This window comes from Vulpes vulpes, chromosome 12 (genome assembly GCF_048418805.1).
Source record: "Vulpes vulpes isolate BD-2025 chromosome 12, VulVul3, whole genome shotgun sequence".
NCBI lineage: Eukaryota > Metazoa > Chordata > Mammalia > Carnivora > Canidae > Vulpes > Vulpes vulpes.
This window is the reverse complement of record NC_132791.1, coordinates 178,589,458-178,597,044: the sequence shown is the minus strand read 5'-3', so window position 1 is coordinate 178,597,044 and position 7,587 is coordinate 178,589,458. Positions and strand designations below refer to the sequence as shown.

Here is a 7,587-nt window from a genome sequence, read left to right as displayed (position 1 = left end):
GCGGCCGCGCCCGGATGCCGGCAGGGGGCGCGCGCGCTCAGGGGATCCGCCGGGGCTAGGGCTGGGGCTAGGGCTGGGGCTAGGGCTGGGGCTAGGGCTGGGGCTAGGGCTGGGGCTGGGGGGGCGGGGGCGCGCCCGTGGGCGCCGACACCGCTCGGGCGCTCCCCTGCCTCCGGGGCGCCGCCGCCGCCCGCAATCCCGCAGGAAGTGCGGGTCCTCGGCACCCGCGCCTCGCCGTGTTCGAGGCCTCGTCCGACCCTCCGCAGCGGGAAGAACGGGGACCGCCTCTCCGGTGAGGAGCCTGGAGCCTTCCAACGGCCACGTGACTCGCCCCGCCAAGGGGGCCCAGCGAGGACTTGAACCCAGCTCCTGCCCGCGGCCCCCGGGGACGGGCGCGGCGTTCTCAAGGCTCCGCTGGGGCGGCTGGGGATGGGGATACCCAGGGAGGGTCAGAGGCCTCCGTCCTCCCCGAAGCCCCCCGGGACTCGGTTGCCCGCCTGCCCTGGACGGGCTCCGGGAGGTGAGGGTCTGAGCTGCACCCACTAGGACGTCGGGGACCGGCCCCTGCTCCTGCTGACCCGGGAATGTTCCGTGCGGGTCTCCGAGCAAGCAGGGGTCGCTGCTGCGGCGACCCCGGGACCCCGGGACCCCGGGACCGGGCGCTGTCCCGCTCGGCCCAGCAGCCGCGCCCCTGCAGCCCCCCCAACCCCCCCACCCCCGGAGCGGCCCCTCCCTTCCTCCCTCTCCCGCGAGCGCCGAGCGCCGGGAGGTGAGTCGAGGCTCATTAACACGTGCTAATGAGCGTTAGCCCAGCTGCCTGCGGAAAGGAGAGCCAGAGGGAAGGAGGTGAGCGAGAGGCAAAGGAAGGTCGCGGGGCCGAGGCGGGAAGGTGGCCCCGTGGCCCCTCGGAGGGGGACGAGCCACGAGCCGGCCTCGCGGGGCGGAACAGAGGGAGGCTCCCAAGGCACCTGATTTTGCTCGAAGCAAATGTGTGTAGAGTTTCTTGCGGGAACACACGAGGGAGAGGAGTCATAAAGGACCAGCTTTTGAGGCCTGAAGGCTTCCCCCTCCCCCTTGTGCTGGGAAATCCACCAGCACTGCTGCCGGGGGCTGCCGGGGTCTCTCTTGCCCGCTCTCTGGGCGGCAGGACGGCCCAGTGGTTTAGCGGGGACACTCTGGAATCGGGGTGCTCGGGTCTGAATCCCAGAATAAGCCGGGTGACCTTGGGCAAATTGCATAACCCAGCTGCGTCTCAGATTTTCTCTTCTGCAAAATGGGAATGCGGGTATCCACCTCTTAGAATTGTTGTAGGTGTAAATGAATTGATGTTCCCGCTGCCCTTCATGGAGCCAGAGATCAGCAGTGATTAGCTTGGGGAGATCTTCCTCGGCCAGCATCCCTCTCCTGGGGTAGCGAATGGCTCCCGAAGGGGCCAGCCCCAGAGGGAGGCGGAGGGGAAGCTCTTCACCACAGTGCTGCAGAGCCGGCAGGGCCCACGCTCAGCCCCTTCCAGCTCTGACACTGTCATTTGGGCTCCTCCATCTCCCCTCCTGCTCCTCCCCTGGCTCAGATCTGTGGGGCCAGAGAGCTCATCCCTGGTTCTCTAAGGACCAAAGCCAGTACCACCTGGCAGCTTTGGTTTTCCCCGTGAGGAAGAGCGAGTGGAGCTCCTTGCTTCCTACTTTCTAGACAAGCTGAGATAGGGCTTGGGTGTCGGGGTTGGGGCAGATGTTGCCTTGATCGGGGGAGGTCTTGGGTATGACTGCAGTGTGACCACAGTGACCTCCACCTCTGCGTTGGAACAACCCTGCATCATTCATTTTAGATGCGTGATTGGAATCTTTCTGGGAGGCCCATCCCTGGGCCCATCTCTGACACAGAGGGCTGTGAAGCCCAAGCAAGTCCTTTTGTGCTTTGTCCCCAAGCCAGGTACTACAGAAGCAGTCATGTTGAGGAGTTACAAGATTTGCTCAGGGGTCAGAAAGCTGCCGGTTCAAAACCCACTTAGTAGCAGGCTCTTTAACCTCTTTGACCCTTAGGAAAAAATAGAGGTGATAAAAGTAATATTGGTCACACAAAGTCAGTGTAAGGACCAAAAATAATGTAGTCAAAAAGTTAGCTAGCAAGCATCCTGGCAGTGGTATGTATGTGTTTGATTAAAAGGTAGTTATTGGGATCCCTGGGTGGCGCAGCGGTTTGGCACCTGCCTTTGGCCCAGGGCGCGATCCTGGAGACCCGGGATCGAATCCCACGTCGGGCTCCCGGTGCATGGAGCCTGCTTCTCCCTCTGCCTGTGTCTCTGCCTCTCTCTCTCTCTCTCACTGTGTGCCTATCATGAATAAATAAAAGGTAGTTATTATATTAACATAGGATGTTAGGAAGAATTTTTGTTGTTCTGAAAAGGGCCAAGTACCCCACTTGTAAAGCTGCTCCACGGAAGCCAGACACCTCCTGTCTGAGGGACTCACTAAGCCTGTCCCCCTCACTTCCAACCAAGACCATGGGCTCTACAAAGAGAAGGCTGTGGAGTGGAGTGTGGAGGGAGCCTTAGCCTTTGGGGAGCGCAGCATTTGTGGCTGTTCTGAAACAGGTTTTGTTGGGGAGGGAGGGGGGCTCCAGAAGGCCCTTTCAGGTCACGGGCGAGTGCCTGCAGTCAGGGGACTCTGACAAGCCCAGCCAGTCCTGGAGCAGAATTCTGGAGTCTTGACCCCATGTGAAGACAGAAGCGGTGCTGTTTCTGACTTAGAGTGGTCTGAAGGCCCACACTGTCCTGTCCTGTGCCTAGAAGGGTTGTACCCCATTCCTCTTCTCTGCATCTTTGGAGGTGGCTGTGCCTCCTCAGAAAGGTGCACCGAGTTTAAGGGCCGAGCAGAAGCCGGATACCTGCTGGTCAGCCTTTGGTGTTGAAGGAAGTCAGGGTGGAGCTGAAAACTGCTCTGGGAAAACTTCTTCATTCCACTGTGCTGGACCCCCTGACTCCCCGGAGAGCAGCAGCAGCAGCAGCTCCTCCAGCCCACCGGGACCAGATAGGTGACAAGAGTTCCTCCTCCCCTCCCGCCCCGCCAGCGCCCGCGTGTGCAGAGTGCTTCTGAGATCCTGGCCATAGGGAGCCTCTCTGTGGCCAAGAGTGATGCCATGGCCACTGTTTCCAGGATGCCCATGAGTTCAGGCTGATGGCTGGCCCCCCCTTCCCCAGAAGGGGAATATTGCGTACCATCCTCCTTTTTGCTCCCCTAGCCCGCCAGCTGCACCTCGAGGGCTGCAACCCAATGCCAAGGATTGGCAAGAAGGCTTGCCCAACTTGCCCTCTGCTTCAGACCCCAGAGTCGCTTTCCGGAGGGAGGGAGGTCTGCTGACGGTGAGGTGGTGAGAGGCTGGAGAACAGATGACAACCTTGCAGCCAGCACCCACTGGGCCCAGATAATTGGCAGGGCTCCTCAGAGCACCTGGTGTTAGTTTGGAGCCCATCAAAGAGAAAACCAGAAGCCCGATCTGGTTCTTCTCTCTGCCTGGAAATATTTCTTCCAGGTATGGCTTCTTTGGTCTTTATAATGGTCAGGCCTGGCTATCCGGGTGCCAGAAAGCTGGCCTTGCTTCCCAGGAAGAAGGATAAAAGGGATGCAGGAGCCCAGCAGTTTCCATGGAAACAGATCAGGTGGAGGAGAATAGTCTAGAGGAACCCCGAGGTGGGAGCAGCACTTTTGAGTAAACTCGGTCTGAAGCCTGAGATTCTATGGCCGAAATAGTTCCTCCCGAGGAAGGGATTTGGGTCACCAGAAAGCAACTGGATGTGGAATAACAACAGATGGGGGCTGTTGGGTGACGCCCTCCCCCAGTAGGCCGGCTCGGGGGTGAGAGCTCAGCTTCCAGAATCCTACAGGTCCCTTTCAGCTTTTGCTTCTGCTGCTAATCAGCAGCTGTGCCGAGTGATGGCTGTGTGACCCTGGGCAAGGTGTCTACCCTCTCTGAGCTTTCATGTTTTCATTGGCAAAATGAGGATAATTCTAGTAGCTTACTTGAATGGCTTTTGTGAGGGTTAAACACGGCAGCCCATGGAAAGGGTGATGGAAGGCCTGGAACATGATAAGCCCTCAGATGTTATTATAGATGGGAAAACGGATGGCGGTTGATAAGTCTAATCTAATCAGTGTAGCCCATCCCCTGGCCAACGTGATTGGTTCAGGATAGGCAATGAGAGAGTGTGTCTCAGAATGTGAAGGAGCCACAGAAAGGGCTCCCTCTCCACCTGCAGATGTTCTGGTATGAAGCTGTGAGGTCTGGAATTGCTGCAGCCATCTTGACACCCTGAGTGAAGAATCTTGGGTGACCTAAGGTGGGGAAGGGCACAGAGTGGAGACTGAGGATGAGGCCCATGTTGCACAAGGTGGGGCAGAGAGACTGGAGGAATTTGAGTTGATATGATATTGGGGTCCCGGAGCAAATGGTCAAGAAAGAATTCTTGAGACATTTTTGGTGCAAAAAAGGTGGTTTTAGGGCAGCCCGGGTGGCTCAGCAGTTTAACGCTGCCTTGGGCCCGAGGAGTGATCTTGGAGTCCCAGGATCGAGTCCCGCGTCGGGCTCCCTGCATGGAGCCTGCTTCTCCCTCTGCCTGTGCCTCTGCCTCTCTGTCTCTCATGAGTAAATAGATAAATCTTAAAAAAAAAAAAAAAAGGTGGTTTTATTATAGCATGGGGACAGGACCTTGTGGGCAGAAGAGCTGTACGGGGATTGTGAGGAGTGATTGATGATATACTTTTTAGTTAGGGGATTAGGGAGAGCGTAAGTCTCTAAGGAATTTGGAAGCAAGGCTTCCAGGACCTTGAGGGGGCTAGCTGCTGTTAAGAGAAGGTTCAGGAGACCCTTCTGATGTATATCCTTGGCCATATGTTTGGAGGATGATTGCTAGCTTATATCTTGGAGTGGGGGTAGAGATAGGGGAAGTTTCCAAGTGGATTTTTATTTATTTATTTTTACTTTTAAATGTTTTTTTTAGAGAGGGGGAGAGAGAATCTCAAGCAGACCTCCTGATGAGTGCAGAGCCCAACACGGGGCTCGATTCCAGGACCCTGTGATCATGACCTGAGCTGAAATCAAGAGTTGGATGGTTAACCAACTAAGCCACCCAGGTGCCCCTTGAAAGGGATTTTTGAAGAAGACTTACAGGATCCTGGAGGTCAGGCAAATGTGAAGGTAAGTTTGCCTTTTGCATTTGGCAAAGTATTAACATTAAGCAGTTGAATTCCTGGTATGGAAGAAGGTCGCTCTGCCTGTCTCAAGTACTTGTCAGTGGGCTGCAGGTTGGAAGGAGATTTTATTTTATTTTATTTTATTTTATTTTATTTTATTTTATTTTATTTTATTTTATTTTATTTTTTTACATTTCTTTGGCCTTTGACATCATTTGAGCTGTTGGATCAAATGAGCCTGAAGTACCTTTGGACTTTGTTACGTGCATCAATAGACACCTATTAGTGTTTATGTTGGATTTTGTTTCATTTGCAACCAAAAAGTTCTAACTCCTAACTCAAGAAGAGTGCACTTGTTCTAATGGAAGCCGGACTTGGGCAACCTTTTGGAAACAAGCCTTCTCTCTTTTGTGTTTTCTTGGGATAGCTGGGTCACCCTTTCATAGACTCTGTGTCCATCTCGATCCTTCCTCCATTTTCTTCTCTCACACAGCAAGCATCCTTAAGCCTTGCCTTTTCTTTCCCACCATAGCCACTCAACGTCAATTTGTCCTGAAGTCATAGCTTCCATTTCTCCTGACAGGCTCAGCCTGTTTCCCTATTCCAAATTCCCAAGAGAAGAATGTGATTGGTCTAGTTCATCTTTTTGTTTTGGGCCATCCAAATCCTAGGGGCTGTCTCAGTCTGTGTGGCACCCACCCCTTGATCCAGTCAGCTGTGGCTGGGGTCAGGGAGGGGGATGTTCCTCTTAGAGTTGGGGGCATGGTGGCATTGGTTAACACCTCTAACACTGGGTGCTCAAGGTGGAAAACTCAAACAGGCAGTGGGACATATTTGCTGTAAACGGAGTAAAAATCTCTGACCAGTGAATCCAAATGTAAAACAGAGAGCAGGATGGGAGAGAGGGATGTCATCTAGAACAGGGATTGACAAACTTCTTTTTCTTTTTTTGGGCAATTTTTTTTTTTTTTTTTTTGTAAAGGGCCGTGTAGTAAATTTATTTGACTTTGCAGGTCACAGGGTCTCTGTCTCAGCTACTCAATTCTGCCATTTCCTGTAGCAGGAATGCAGCCACAGACAATATGCAAACAAATGAGCATCATTTGTTTCAATAAAACTTTATTTACAAAAACATGTCACGAGCTGGGTTTGGCCTAGGGGACATAATTTACCGATCCCTGATCTGGTAGAAAGGCTTCTAGACTCTCTCTAACCTCTCTACACTGCAGTTTCTTCTATGAAATAGGGAGTGTAATAGAACCCACGGAGAAGGACTGTTGTAATGTGTCAACAAAATACGTATGTAAATTGTTCAACACAGTGTTTGGCACAGAGTGATAGACATTGGCTGCTTTTATTCTCTTTATCATTGGGAGGGATCGCGGAATAACTGGATTCTAGATCCACCCATTAGCTTTGTGAGTCTAGAAATGATCCTTTGTAGGGTTGTCATCCCTCTTTTCAGAGGGTGGGATGAGATTGCTGGGGAAAGAGTTGGAGGAAGTGGAGAAAGGTAAGACTCAGGCAAGGAGGGCAAAGGGAAATGTAGCTGCAATAAATCCAAATCTGTATGGCCTCCATGTGAGGCTGGCTTGGCCTCTGCTCAGGGACCTGGCAGGGATCCCTGGGCTCCATTTGCAAACAAACCTGCTTCGCTTCCTGCCAGCTTGGGACTTCCTGGTGGCCAGGAATTTGGAACCTTTCACCAAGGCTAGGGAAGGGGTCCCTGAAGGAGCAGTGTCCCACTTCCAGGATTTCCCAGGATGCAGCAGGGATGTTGGAATGAAGTGCTGCATTCCATTCATTAGTGAATTCATTTAAAATTTAATTCATCTGTGCTGAGGTGGGACCCCTGGCCAGGGAAGCTAGTGTGCCCAACAGTATTTACCGCACCCCAGATAGGATCAGATACAACTGAGTGGTCCAGGCAGGGAGACACAAGGCCAGCCATTCTGGACCAGTGGCCAACAGGGAGGACCCAGTGTTTCTCCATGTGACCTCCAACCCCCACCACTAGTTATCTGGTAATCCCTGGCCTCTCTCACACTCAGACACTGTCCTGGAGACAGAGGCAAGAAGAAGATTAAAAGATAGCATTTATCCAAAAGAAATGAACTCCTCCAAATGTCCTCTTCTAAGTGAACCAGCATGGAGGTGCCATAAATTGGCAATTTTAAGGTGTGTTCCCCTAATCCTGTCCCTGCTTCCCAGCAGGATGGGAGCCCTGGAGGATGATTGCATCAATTATGGGAAACAAAGAAACTGTGTATTTCTTGCACATCTGTCTGAGTGACCTGCGGCCCTGCTACACTCAGTTCTTTGTCACCCTCACTGGGATAGAAGTAGGGACCTGTCTGTTTGGTTCATATTTTTTCCAGCTCTCATATGGATAATTGTTGAA

The 7,587-nt window shown here is 53.1% G+C and overlaps 1 long non-coding RNA gene across 1 annotated transcript in view; it reads left to right on the top strand.

Annotated features, from left to right (window-relative positions):
* The first annotated feature begins 123 nt into the window (after nucleotides 1-123).
* LOC140594798 (uncharacterized) overlaps nucleotides 124-7,587 on the top strand; it is a 44,934-nt gene continuing 37,470 nt past the window's right edge. Inside the window, exons 1-2 of the long non-coding RNA XR_011996126.1 lie at nucleotides 124-292; nucleotides 4,994-5,190. This is a non-coding gene — a long non-coding RNA (uncharacterized lncRNA). The remainder of the gene's footprint in view (nucleotides 293-4,993; nucleotides 5,191-7,587) is intronic.